The sequence below is a fragment of the Aythya marila genome (assembly GCF_965140915.1).
Source record: "Aythya marila genome assembly, chromosome: 9".
Lineage (NCBI taxonomy): Eukaryota > Metazoa > Chordata > Aves > Anseriformes > Anatidae > Aythya > Aythya marila.
Window position 1 is genome coordinate 18639038 of NC_139050.1, and position 15131 is coordinate 18654168.

The following is a 15131-nucleotide window of genomic DNA, read 5'->3' on the forward strand; positions in this document are numbered from 1 at the left end:
TTTATGTGATCCTAATAACTGAATTGCTGACATGGGCTGACAATTACTTTGGGGTGTTGTTTGTTTGTTTCTGTTACTTTAAAGCATGCGTACAAGGATTTTGTCCATTAGTTATTTCTAACACGACTTTGAAGTAAATACTAATGGAAAGACACTACAGTAAAATATATAGGGAGATTCTGGCTAGGGAAAAAAAACAAACAAAAAAACCCAAAATATTATGATGAGCATGCACATTTTTATGGGGATGTTGATTATTAGAGCTATATTAATTCTGAAGCTTAAAACTAATTAAAGAAGCTTTCCACCCCAATCATAGCATTTAAAATTAAATCTTTTTATTTAAAGTATATAAACTTCACTGTTAGTGTATCTTTTTTTTTTTAATAATTATTTTTATAAATTCATAAATATATTCAAATAAAGAGAATTTGCACTGATTTGCTTCCAGAATTTCAAGGGCTAACAAATCAGCATCTTAATTTTTAAGGACACTAATATGTCAGTGGTTCTGCAGGAAAATTGCTTTTCAAGGCAATACTGCCAGGGTAAGAGTCAGGGAGGAGAGATGCAATTGATGTTTTTCACTTTACTTTAAACAAGACGACTGTTATTCAGTTTCTCAATACCCAGGATTATGAAGATCAGAGTACTATACACCCCAGAAGAGGAAAAGCTTAGAGCAATTACAGTTCCCTTCTAAGTACTGTAGCACTCACTGTTGGTTTTCAATAAATAAGCAGTCTACACACATCTTTACTGCTTCATAGCTGCATGAGGTTCATGCTCCTAAAACTCACAAATATGAAACAGGAACGGGAAATTCAATTGGTATAACATCACCATTTTAAGCTTTGAATTTTACCGCTCATGAAAAGTTAAAGTTTTTTTTTTCATATTAGCTGGATACGTTCCACACTTATGCCTTTGCCGAGAAATAGTGAAGTTACAATATCAGGGCAAAGGACTGAGGAGTGAAATGTCAGTATGACTTGCGCATTCATAGTTTCCTCTGGACCCTTTCAGCTTCTACAGCAAAGCAGGATGAATATTTGTGCTAACTACACATTTCAGTACAAAGAACCCAATTCAGAGAAAAAAAAAAATCTCATACCATTTATGGCGTCTGTGCACTTTACAAAATACAATTATAAATGGTTTATTCATTCAGAGGGAAGAGCCTCTATAACCGTCATGCAAGCGACCTGCCCCTTGCTGGGCTTGATGAGCCTGATCCAAAGCCCAGTGAGGGGATGGAAGCAACTTGCATCAGCTTCAGCTCTTGAATTCTTGTCTCCTCCACAAACATTTTATATTAAAAGAACTGCGTGGCCAAGTTGGGACACACAATATGGATTTGTACATAAAAATTGTACTCCAGTTGAAACACCTGAACTGAAACTGCTTGTCTGCATTGACAGGTCAGAATGAAGAGAAGTTTACTGAAAATGATTCTTGGGCATTTTGCAAACACTGTTTTTAAATAGCAATTACTGGTTTATGAAAACAACACTTTACATGAATCCTACTTATACATACAAAGTGCTATATATATTATTCTTCTTCTACTGTTATATCCTACAAGCACTAAAAATTTTACACAAACGTTCCTAAAAAAAAATAAAATAGATATAGCTGTATGTCCACAGCAGTTAATAGCACAGGCAGTTAATTAATTATGTACTTGTGTGTGCAACTAGCTATTCATGCAAATTATGCAAGCAGTTGAGCACATACTTGGTACACACAAATACTTAATTGCCCAGAGTGCTAAAAGTCTTACCCAGTGTCAAAAATGTCACACCTAACAGTTGCTTTGAGTTTCTAGACCCTCAGGACCTATAGATCTGATTACACCTCTCACACATGAATGACATGCCTATCAGCAACATTCACAACAATCTGCTACATTAATCCAGATATACAAGATTGCAGAAACGAGTTTTTTTTATACAGATCTGGCAAAAATTATTTCTGTTATAACCAAAGGAAAACCATTCTGATTTTTTGTGCTCTAAGTACTGTTTGAAGATTTAAGATGCATACAGGGCAAAAAGATGTGAGGGAACATAAAATTAAAATATATTTCCTCTATTATGCAACACTGTGACTCTCGCTCCTTGCCACTATTTCACTGATATGTTAGAAGTGCAACAAAAAGGTACAGTCTGAAACCCCGCATAAATTTTCCCTGATTATGCCATCAACTTTTCAAAGGGTTAACGGGAAAAGCTGCTCGTTGTGCCCCCTCCTGGCTGCAGCTCCACTGCAGCCTCTAACCAAGGGCAAGGGCAGCACGAAACATTGCCTGCCCTCTCTTTGTTGAGCATCGCTATTTTAAATGGACTCACAATAACATGAAACCAAATTACTTTCATGCTAAATATGAGGATCTTCAAGGTTCCAAAATGAATGCATTAAAATGAAGATAACTAGTACTTTGCATTGAAAAATCTACAAAAGTTTGAAACATTTAAAAGGACGGTGTTTTCTCTTGAATCACATTACTAGTTAGATTCAATACAGGACACATTGTTAAGTCTGTACTAACTCTACCTCATACCTACAAAAGAAAAGAAAAAAAAAAAAGCTTCCTTTATTATTAACAAAACCAGGGTTTGGAAGCACAATCTAATGTGGACATCTAAGAGTCACTAGATGGTAGTGTAATTCTAATACCATGTGTAATTTGGGTGTATTCCTAAAGTATTCCTTTACTACCAGGAAGTGAATATCCAGAAAACAGAATCTGAGACAGAAGAAAGCTGCAGGACTGAGGAAAAGAAAAGAAGAAGGTGTAAAGTAGAATTACAAGAGGCTGTAAAAGGGAACAAAAGCTGTATGCACCTTGATATGGAATTGATGAATTAGTATTTTTTTTTTTTCTGGACATCCACAAGGGAAGACCTAGTTCAACCCCTGTTATTCAAAGGATCTGAATTAAATCCAATGTGTTCAATCCAAATTACTTAATTTTCAACTCCTGTAACTTTACTTTGAGCTTTTCCTAGTACTAAAGTCTACATCTAAAGTTACAGCAATCCTTCTAACTGGTTTTGTGATAAGGGACACATGCATACCTTTGAATTTGATATAATTTGTAATTGCCACAATGTCCAAGCACCTTGTCTGTAGGGGCAGTATTAGGAAATTTTTAGGTGTGAGCCATTCTGATGACCCAATGCTTGCCTTCCTCTCATCTCAAGTACCACCAGAGAAACAAGTACTAGCCCTCCACTAAGGTAGGAGGAAGAAAACAATTCTTCCCCACTAAAAGAACATCTGCCTGAGTTGTAGCTACCCAAAGAGGTATAAAATACCCAGAACTGCAGCCTTATAAACTTTTTTTTTTTATATAAAAACTCCTTATTAAAAACAACGACAAAAACCATCCTAAAGCTTCTTAATTAATGCATTCATTTCATAAATATCACTTACGCTATTTTATACTTGGCACATTGAAGGATTGCTGTGTCTCACAGGTCATGGTCTCTCATGATAAACTGTATCCAGATATAAAATCAAACTTATCAAGATCATGTTTTTTTTTTTTTTTTTTTTTTTTTTTTTTCTACAGCATGGCAAGAAGGCTGAAGAGGATACAGTTAAAATGCTTTACTCTGAAGAAAATAATGTATATATATACTTTTTTTTTTTTTTTTTTTTAAAGTATATATATATATACTTTTTTTTTTCCCCAACACAAAAAACTTTTCTTTCACCCAGTGACCTCATGTGTTGACATTTATTTGGATTTTTGGGTTAATCTAGACAAGGAACAACAACAAACACATTCTTTTGACAGAAACACTAGCACACCTACCAAGTCTCCTGAACTATGAACTCATTGATTTGCCCCTACTTAACTCTCCATATTACAGATGAGGGTCTACATATTGTGATGGACTGAGCTAAGTCTCCTCTCTTGCTTAACGATCTCAGGTGCTAAAATTGACCCTACTCACCATCACATTGGTATTTGGGATGCCTGAACAAGCAAAAAGGTCTTGTGCTAGATGGAGGCATAGGGATATCAGCTTCCCAATGAGAACTTGTCTCCAAGAAACCACCTGGGAGTGTGGCTCCCTGGCTGTACCTGCACATCATAGCTTTGCTTGGCAAGGAGACCCAGCTAACGCAGTGTGAGGCACTTTGTGCACCCAATACATGGTATGTGATACCCTTGTCAAACACCCAGATGTGACCTGGTGCTTGACCCACATGAAAATTCCAGTAGTTCCATTCTAGATGAAAATATGCATCATACAAACTCCTCAAAAGACAAAGGAAGAATTTTGGAAAAAAAAAAAGTATTAACAATAACAAAATTGAGTGATAAGGCTAAATAAAATATAATACAGGAGGTGTGGAATGCATACTTGTATACAAACTTAGCATCATGTTCTACTGATACAAAGTCATGTGTTTTTTATTAAAGCAACTTTGCCTGTGTAATTCTTGACTAATCTCAGTGGTTTTTGGTTGGTTGGTTGGTTGTTGGTTTTTTTTTTTTTTTTTTTTGGTGTTTTTTTTTTTTTTTCTCCATTCTTCTCTCAGTGACAGCAAAATGCTGGACAGAACTGCAAAGAAGATGATTCAGCTCGACCCCTGTCCATTGCATATTTACAGAGAGATCCTTGCCTCCATGCCTGGTTCCATAAGATGTGGGGACTTCGGTTTGCAGGTGACTTTACCCAGTCCCCAGAAAATTCTTCCTTTCATGCCTTGAAGGCATCACTGACTGTTGCATGCCTGTCACCATACAGCCTCTGTGCAAGCTGCAGGCTCCCACTTCTGCGTAGGACATTTTGCTGTCTCCACCTGCAGAGTTTGGGGTCTCCTTCTCAAGCAGGCCCTGCAGCCCACAAAGGTGCTGACCTGCATCCCTCCCAGCAGACTCTCCTCACCTCACCCTCTGAAGGAATATCACAAAACTGAATAAAAACTAAGCACCAGCACCTTCGTACCTTAATTCATTCAACAGAAAGACTGATGGACAATATCTCTGAACTGGAAAACAAATCTGCTAAATGTTGGAATTTCATAGCTTTCAATGTATGTGAATTTTCTACCTTAAGACTTTTTTTTCTTTTTTAACTGTAAGGCTACCCTTAATTCTGAAAAGCATTAAATATTAGAGTTGATATAGCACTTTCGTTGTAACCATTAAGTGAATAAAAGCTTACTTGCTCTGTTCTATTCCAAACTAATATACCAATATAACACCAATATTAATCTTATCATTAGTGATTGAGGTATGGAAGAAGGAAGTTGTAAATAATATAAATAATTTTAAAATTAAATATATATATATATAGAGAGAGAGAGAAGTACTAATTTCTGAGTCAATCAATCGCTCAAAAATGGAATTCTAAACCTAAACCACATTTTCCCAGCCATTTTTTCTCCCCAAGCATTTCACTGAAAGTATGGCATTAAAAAGAAATTAAAAGAGCTACTCAAGACAGGTAATGGCCTGTGTTCAACAACTCTTAGTTTTAAGAAGGGAAAGAATTTTAGAAAGAGCAAAGATCAGCACTTCATCTTCATTTAACCAGAAAGTGGACAGTGTTCCTTCCTGACAGAGGGTCAAAGAAACTGAGGCCCAGATTCCCCAATTCAGCACAATGCTTATCACAACACTTTGCAGAAAAAGATGGCCTTGAGATCCCCTGGCAATGGCTGAGAGCAGTTCAGCTCCTTCCCTCCCACGGTTCAGAGCAGCCTCATGATCATTCAATATCTCTGGTCCTAACATGTAATCCACCACTTGCACCACAAACATTACTACTTATTTCAGTGGGTATTGGATCAAATCTCACAGCTGTATTACATCTGTGCAAAACATCAGAAGGAAGACCACCATCTTTATCTCTGGCTACTTTTCTATATGAAATAATGCAAAGGTATACATGTAATAATAATGCCACTGTGACCAACTCTGTGCCTCCCATTAATTTTCCCCCCAAATTTCTGAATATCATTCTTCAGTTCCCAAATATTGCATAGCGTTATAAAAGGTCTAGTTGTCTGCATATCATCTTGCATCTACATTTCAATTTGCCATTTTAATTCTATAATAGGTTGCTTGGACATTACCAGCACCCCACTTAATTTAAAATTACAAAGCCAGAGTGCCCACAAAAACAGTGCCTGCTCATACACACTGAGTGAGACAATGTTTGATGTATTCCCACTATAGGGAAGAAATGAAATGATTTTCAAAACCTTATTTGCACTGATGAGTGGTCAGTGAGTCTTCAGGCCAATGCAGACATTCTTGCAAAACATATTGATAAGAGGATAATGATTTTGATCTTATGTGATATGATCTTTTTGATCTCTTTTGATTTTTTGATCTCTTAAGAAAAAGAAGTGTGTGGAAAGATGTTCCCAGTGTTAATGTATGTTACCTGCCTTTGTTCAAGGCAAGTACTGAAAAAAACCTTGCAGGTAAAATCGCAATAAATTCACCTAGAGCGTGAATATTTTTCTTTAAAAAGCAAACTCACTTTATGTTGCCCGTGCTGACTCATCCAGTTGACTTGACATATTCTCCATATCAGCCGCATACCTTTTTAAAAATAAACAAAAGAAAAATTAATGAATGGTCTTCTAGGCAGTGATTGGTTATACATGCTACCTCCTAGCAGTAACACCTTGCACTTGTTTCGTGTCTTTCATAGGAGGATCTCAAAGCAACAGATTACAATTACGCCTCATCCTCCCTAAGAAGCAGAGAAAATGGAACAGTGGATGTTCGGCAACCTTGAAAAAAATCTCTTTACAGGTTACTTACAGAAAGCAGGGATAAAAACATAAGTTTGAACCTTTCATTTTCTAACATTTTAGCTACTGCTTTCTGATGAAGGAAGAAGGAATGTTTCTCAGAAATTTAGGATATCTTCAGATATTAGTGTTGGGAAAATCTTATTTCTTAACCCTTATATTATGGATAATTAATTCTTCTTTTCCTCCTCCCTAATTTTCCATCAGCACCACCCATTTAGTAACAGATAATTCTGTGCCTTTCTTCTTTTGACTACCATTGCTGCAATGCTGAAGAGAATGAGTGAGGGGAGGAGTAAAGTAGAAAGAGTGGGGAAAGGGAGGGTTTGGATGGGGGAAGAAAGAGATGAAGAACAAACAGAGGTCAAAGCAAAGAAGAAAGAAAATAGGAAAAAAATAAAAGAATGAAAAAGCAAGAGAAGCTGAGGAAACTAAATTACTTCTGGGAGACTTGGAAATGTTGTGGAGAGGTGACTGGTATATGCCTTAATCTTGCCAGTTATATATCCCACCTACTACCCTTCTATCTCCAGCAGGCTGAAGGGCTTCAGGACAACAGTATTTTGTCTCAGGGAATTTTATTTATATCCCTATACCTAGATGGGACCAAAAATAAAAACAACAAACAAACAACCACACCACCATGATACAGAATCTAGCACACATGGGCTCCAGTTCTAATGTCAGGCCCTTAGATATGGCTAAGCTCAAAGACTTTGCTTATGTTCCCCCGTATTCTAATGCACATCTAATGACAATGCAAGCACAGTGGTACAGTGCAGCTCTACGGCAAGAGGACCCTGAGCTCTCTGGATGACAGAGGAGCAGAGACATTTGCTGGAGAGCAGCGGCCTAGTGCTCTGCTCATGTTCCACTCACACAGAGTTTTTCAGCCCCTGCTGAGGCATGGGCCTCTGGCAGAAGTGGCACTCTGCAAAGATTACAAGGTTTTTAGATCAAATAAAGTAAAGGTCTTAGTCTGCTAAGAGAAAGGATTGCCTTTTTGTCACTGACTACTAAGAAGTTAGAGTAGAAAAAGGATGGATTTGTTCTCAGACAAGAAATTTGGGCTGAAACATTTCTTTCCTGTTCTGGGTTTTCTCACACATTGACTGAAGCATTAGGGAAAATATTTCAAGAATGTCTTGCAATTTTCAGACTTATTATGCAAATTGACAAAAATCGCATCCAGTCGACAGCTCTACAGCAGCTTATCGTGCTTTAAAAAAAATCTTATCTTTAGTGGCTGATTTGAACACACTGTTGGCCATCTTGTAAAGTTGAACACTGCTGAAAATCAGACAATAAATATTTCATATCAGGCTTGCAAGATTGATGGATATTTAAAAAAAACAAAAAACAACACAACACTTTGCTATTCATCTCTGATAAAGTGAAGATAACACTAGATGGTATGAACATACAATTCTTGATTCATGGAATAACACATGCAGCACTGATGCCTTCATTCTTGACAGCTTGGGCCATGTGTGCCTTTGCTTTAATCTAGTATAGCCAGCATGCTAGTTTTCTCCTTTAAAGATCTGCCTACAGAAAAAATCATTGTGGACAGAGCATAGTTCTACAACACCAGACTGACTATTCTCTGCTGGCCTTGAAGTGGTGTATACAAATAGGGATTTTGGAACGTTTCTAAGAGGTTCAAAAATGAATGCTGCCCATTGCTGCCCATTTTGTGCATGTTCTGCACCAGTCTCCCCAACTGTCTGTAAAGACTTCTGCCTATACTGAAGGCTATTTAGGATGGAACTTGGCACATCCAGGATGAAAGTCCCAAGCCTCTGAACAACAGTGCAAAGCTTCCAGGTACAGATGGTCATAGATCACACCTTCCATCACTCGGCATGGAAGTAGCATGGAACACATACTGATCAGCAACCCCTAGGTGCACGTACTTCAGTTTTAAGAAGAAAATTTGAAAGCCCTCACATTCTAAACAGAACTTTATTTCTGTACAAAGTTCAGAACTTGTTCTCTTGGACTAATCTATAGATCCAGCAGATCCATAACATACCATATAACATATAACATTTCACTTTCATGTTCATATAACATGAAAGTGAAAAGGCACAATTGTTCATGTAGCTAAACTGAACACGTAAGGTGTCCTTAGCACACCTCTCTGCAATTTTCCAGAATGCTGTGTTGAGCTTCGCAGTTCCAGCCTCAGGTGTTGACTTAACAGTATGCTCCCCCATACCTGCCAAGTTTTGTGTTCAATATGGAATATTTCCAGACAGTAAAAACAATCTCTCCTTGAACTATAAAGAAAATATGTATCATTCATGCAGCATGATCCTTGATCCCAGGATATTTTCCTTGTGACCCCTGAATAGTCCAAACTTTGAACATCTTTGTGCAAATGGCCGTTTTCTCTAGTCACTCTTTCCAGCTGCTAGGGACCAGCAAGAAAAAAATCTCCACACCCTCTCTGGCCAGGGTGAATAAATATAGGCTTAAAAATCCTGAACAATCTGCCTTGGTTCAGCATATAATATACCATTAGCTGGACAAATTCATATAAAATTCAAATCTTAAATCTTTACATATCACACCTAAGTTTGTGATGTCTCATTCCAAGTATGATGTAAAACGTTACAATTAAATAACTAAATGAATAAAAATAAAAGTAATGAAGCCAAAGAAATGCCTAACCATTTTTGTTGTTGTTGTTTCTAAAACTTTTCTGAGTCCAAATCTATGCTTGAACATTCTAAAGACTTGCTGTTAAAAGCAAGTCAACAAATAGCTTTCTTTTACTGCTTCACCTATAGTTATCTGTACTACAAAAAAAAAAAAAAAAAAAAAAAAAAAAAGTGAAATCACAACACTTTAAAAATATAAGTTGTATTTGCAGATTTTTTTTTTCTTGGAAAAGGGGAATTAAACTATTAAAGGACACCTTGTTAAGTAATTATATAGCAACATCACTGTGCAATTAAATAGCCATCAGTCCCTGCAGCTGAGAAATTTCAGGTAATTATTCAAAGATAATTTAATAGGAGAATTACTGTATTCAAGAAAGCATTAGCTAGTAATCTACCTCAATTAAAGCAGCCAATTAATTTCAGCACCTTGATAATAGTTGCCTTTTGCAAAACTATCCTCCCCTACACACACACACAAATCCTAAATTTTAAAATAATCAAAAATGTGAATTTGGTGCAATTTAGCTTCCATTTTAACAATTCACATCAAGAGAATTTGGGATGCTTTTATTTTACATTATGTTATTAGCATGCATTATTCTTACTGTTCAGTTTTACTGTGGATAAAATTGTACCCGTGTCTGTAAGTTGGAATAACAAAGTGTATGGAGAAAATCTGTAAAAAGGGAATAAATATTTGTCTGTTCATACCAAAACAAAACACAAAAAGCTGTATAATAACTGAAAAAGTGTCTCATTGTGACAATATGTCTTCAGGGAATTATGGGACTCCCACAGGGTATTGCTTGGTTGTGCTTCTGTACAGTGCACTGGAGACAGAAGTCATTAATCACACAGTTACAAACGGTGCTCATTGTAACAGATCTAGTGCAGGAACAAAAAAGTGAATATACAACGCGGTAGTTACACAGCAAAATATTTTCTCAAGGTCGGGACACACTGGAGGTTTTACATCTTTCAGCTTCATACTTGTGAGTTTGGGCTCCTTGAACTGAGATACCAACAAAAATACCAAAAACAAGGAAGACACATGGAGAATTTTCAGAAAGGCACAAAAAGCAATTAGACATCCAGCTCTTATACAGATTCAGTGGTTGCTGAGGTCCTAAATTCCTTGCATTCCTTTAAAAATCAAAATATGTAACAATCAAGAAACAGTTCCTTTTTTAGAAATATCCTGTCATGCAGATGTTCACTGTTTTAATTACCATTTTCTGCCTCAACCAGATCTGTATCATGTTTTCTTTCATTTCCTATTTAATTTGTTTTTAAATAGAAAATAAATGGTGGTTGCAAATAAAAGAACACCCATGTGATTCAGATCTTCATATATTTTCCATATATGCCAAGAGTTTTCTTCCCTCCCCCTTAAACCACGGCAATGTGTTGATGGTAGACTGAATAAGTGTCCTTTTATCTAAGCATTGAAAATATGCATAAACAAACACAAAACCCAGCCCGGCAAGACTGAATCCTGGCTCATTTAAGAAAAATACAGAACTGTATAAATGCTTAGGGTATTTATTTACTCTTTTTCATAGGATGGAACAAAACATAGATGTAAAAACCTCCAAACTCAAGATTTGGAATAACCCTAACATACGGGGTAGTGGTTTGTTGAAATGAGTGTGCATTGAGATTAGAGCTGTTACTTGTTAAATAACTGAAAGTCACATAAAATCTGTTAGACTGGTGCCCCTGCCATGAATCTCTGTTTCACTTCAGTTTTCACGTCAACAGGTTTCTGATGTTTCCCTTACTGACTCATCAGTGTTGACTAAGTTTCTATTTAATTCAAGAGTACTCAGCATTTCCTGACCCATTAGCACTGTCCCAGAATCTGGAGAGGTATACAAGGTTTCCCTGCCCATTGTGCAGGTATTTTTAGTCCCTCATAATTCCTGATAGTTCTCTACAAAATAATCATTACAAAAAATTTAACTGGGTTACTTCAGATAGAACCAAAATTTCTTCAAACTCTTGACACACGTGAATGTGTTTAATATATCCCTGAGCTTTACTTGTAATAAGCAGTTCTCCCTACTTCAGATTTTTATCATAACTGAGTATCCTTTTGTTTAAGACAGTAAAGAAAAAAACAACAACAACAAACACACCCACAAATAGATCCGCTATATATCTCTATCTCAAAACCAGTGTATCACTCTCTACACTGATAATCAACAGAGTACTTTAGCACATATCTGTTTTAAATCACATCGAATAAAATGGGATTAATCATATATCTAAAGCCAGGCTCATCCTTAAGTATCTTGCCTTATAAGAAAACAAAGATAGGCATTTCACTGACCAGTGGTTTTCTCACCTCCTCATTCTAGTGACAGATAGAAGAGCATATATTAGACGGAACTGGTGCAGGCTCTTAAGCCTTTGCAGGTGGTTGTGATCCCTGTGATGGAAAATCTAATTTTTCTTCACTGTTGTGAAGAGGGATGAGAAAGAATATAGCACCACAGAGATTAGGCAAGAGCCCTAAAAGGCTCCCAATGCAGTCTGTAGTAGCAATGAGCTGAACAGCAGGTATTTGAGGACTACTGCTCCCCTTTTTCTCTTTCTCATAGAAAACACAATGATTTTTCATACCAAGCTAAACAAGTAAACACAAAAACTACCGTATACTGATAGGATTAGAATCAGAATTTATCAGGAGGCTGCACTGTAAATTATATAACCAGAGTAAGTAATTGACAATGTTTACTATTGAGAGCTACAATTCTCTTGGCATCCAGAGTCAAATTATACATGTATTAATCCCCCAATCACAAGTTTACTCTCTCAACAATATAATCCAAGTGATTAGAGAAAGTAGAGATTCATCCAAAATAACCACAAGATACCTAAAGGATTTAATTTGCTCCATCACTGTGCCACTTGCTGTTCTAATTATCATTTCATCCGGAGTTACCTGTAATTTTCTTTTAGTGCCAAAAAAAATTGTACATTTTGTTTCTTAACATTTAGTAGGAGTCTGCTATTAATCAGTCATTTTTCAACATTTAGAAAATTGTTTTTAGGGGTTTAGTACACATTTTATTAATGGATCATACATAGCAGCATTATCTGCATTGATAATTGATTAATAAAATATTCAAGAATTTTAGTGTTAATAGGGACCCCCTGAGAAGCTTCATCATCAGCCAACAGGCCAAATTCACAAGCTCTCAATTAAGTACTCTGACAAATTGGGATCGCTGAGATTCTTCTTTAGGACTGTATATTATTTTTCTACCTGTTCTGCATGAGGAAGAAGAAAAAGATCATCTGAGCCATATGTGCAGTGAGGTATGTGACTGTGTTAAGCAAATGTGGTTTAGCTAGGATTCAACACCTGGTGTCTGTTTTCAGCGACTACTTTTAAAAGGCAAGCAAAATGATAGGCTCGCCTTAGTAGAACTGAAAGCAGACTTGGGAATTTTAATTAAATGAACAGTAGTTCAAAACATCACACTGTTTTTCAAGTAGAAAACAACTCTTCTCAGAGGTACAAGTGCAAAAGGCTGGGAGACACCCTCAAAAACATCTCACTTCTTCCTTAAAATCCCCGGTAGGTAACGTGTTTCTTCCTACAGGCTGGCAGTCAGAGGGACTGGTGGAGGGGGCTGCAGGTGGCTCACAGCAGGACAGCATGTGTCCTCATCACATGGTAGCAAGTCCTGCATCCGCCTGCACGGGCAGCATTTTCAGAAGCCAGGACTTCATGTAGGACCCTTTTTAGGCCACCACCAGTCACTCAAATATTGTAAACTAACAACGTTGTAAACTACCATTTCAGACCACCAGTAGTAAATCCTTAAACACTGGATTTCTGTGGCAGGAAAGACTCAGTCAGCTCACTTCTGCCAAGCCCTACATTCAACCACTTACAGGAAGGAAAGAAAGAAAAAAAAATAAACAAACAACAACACAGCAGACAAAGAACTAACATCCTTAATGCAAGAGAGAGAAAAAGAAAGAGCTCAAAAAGTGGCAGCTTTATGATTGGAAAAGACAAATATTAGGTCTGCTCCAGATTCTCTGTTGTGAACCAGACAAAAGGTCTGCTAATGCTCTATCTTCTCTAAGGGTATACATAAGTGTGCAATCTCCTGTATAAAAAACGGACAGACCTGCAGTGTTGCTTCTCCCAAAAGCTTCCAGCAATTCTCCCACTTGAGGCCTCCTCATCCCTCTAACAGGAATGAGCATTCCCCACATGAATATGAAAAAAGGAAAAAGAACATAAAGAAAACATAAAATAGCAGAAAGCAATAGTTTAGCGAGTACATCATAAAGGGGGCAGTGTGAAAGCAAAGCAAACAGAAAATTATTTAAAGGAATTGTTCACAAAACTTTCAAAAGATTTAAGAAAGTTGTAGGCTGCATGCAATTAAGATCCAAACAACAAAAAAGATATTTAAGTTATTTACCATAAACCATTATCTTTACTAAAAAATAAAATAAAATAAGAATAATAAAAGATAAAATAAGCTCTCAAAAATATTCCAAAATATAATTTTAATTCCTAAGTTTGTTTATTATTATTAGAAAACAGCCTGTATCTAGTATCTTAATCAAGAAACAACATAACCAAAAGAAAATAACAGTCCATACAGACAGGTACCAGCTACCATCTTAAACTTCATGGCAGCATTCATCTGTGTGGCCACAAACCCTTTTGCTTCATCTGCCTTGTATCCCCAACTTTAGGAAAAAAAAATAATCTCAAAATCTAAACTTTCTGCAGAAAATGAGAAGATTATTAAAAAAAAAAAAAAAGAAAAAAAAAAAGATTAAAGGTGAGGAGAAAATGAACATTTCAGTTAAAATGTGGTTAGCTACAGAGACTTTAATAAAGATAAATAAGGAAAAGAAGTTCAGTTTAAATTTCTTGCTGAACAGAGTGAGGCTGGTATTGTACCATCACTAAGGCTGTGACTGGGAAATGGTTCCCTGCTAACTCCATAGATGATAATGTCACCCAATTCACTTCCAAAACTTAAACTCTACAGGGGGAAAGTAATTCACATTTTTAAAAGATTTTTATCTGAACACTGGTTCATCTCAGAACGATGGTGAGATTTTTATTGCAATAGCAGTTATGAATCTAAGCACCATTTAACACCAAACAGTCATTTCTGCTTCACTACTGTCAATTAGGAGTGTTAAAATAAGTAGCATAAATATTCCCATTACTGGAAATGAATTTGTGTATGTTTATAATGTTGTTTATGTCTAAGACACTATTAAAAGTTAGTCATACAACAAGAAAAATCAATTCCACCACATTCACTAATCACAGAACTATAAATTAAGTAAAATTCAAATTGAAACAATACCTCCAGGAAAAATATTTTCCTTTTGTGATTCATTAATAATCATCTTAATCTGCTATCAGACAAATAATTTATCTTGTGGCGAAACAGAAATGAAGTATCATCCATTTTATCAGCTACCATCTCTGTGGATCTTGGAATGTTGTTTTTAAGAAACAGCAAACAGAAATGAACAGAAAAAGCTCTGCCAAGTTATCAAAAACACTTGCATTAAAAAAGCCCTATAAAATCTAATCCTGACATCAGTAGGTTACAACTTTGCATGTCCCCAGGGCACTAAAATAATACTCTTTAGAACAGCAGGAGGACTATTTTAGAC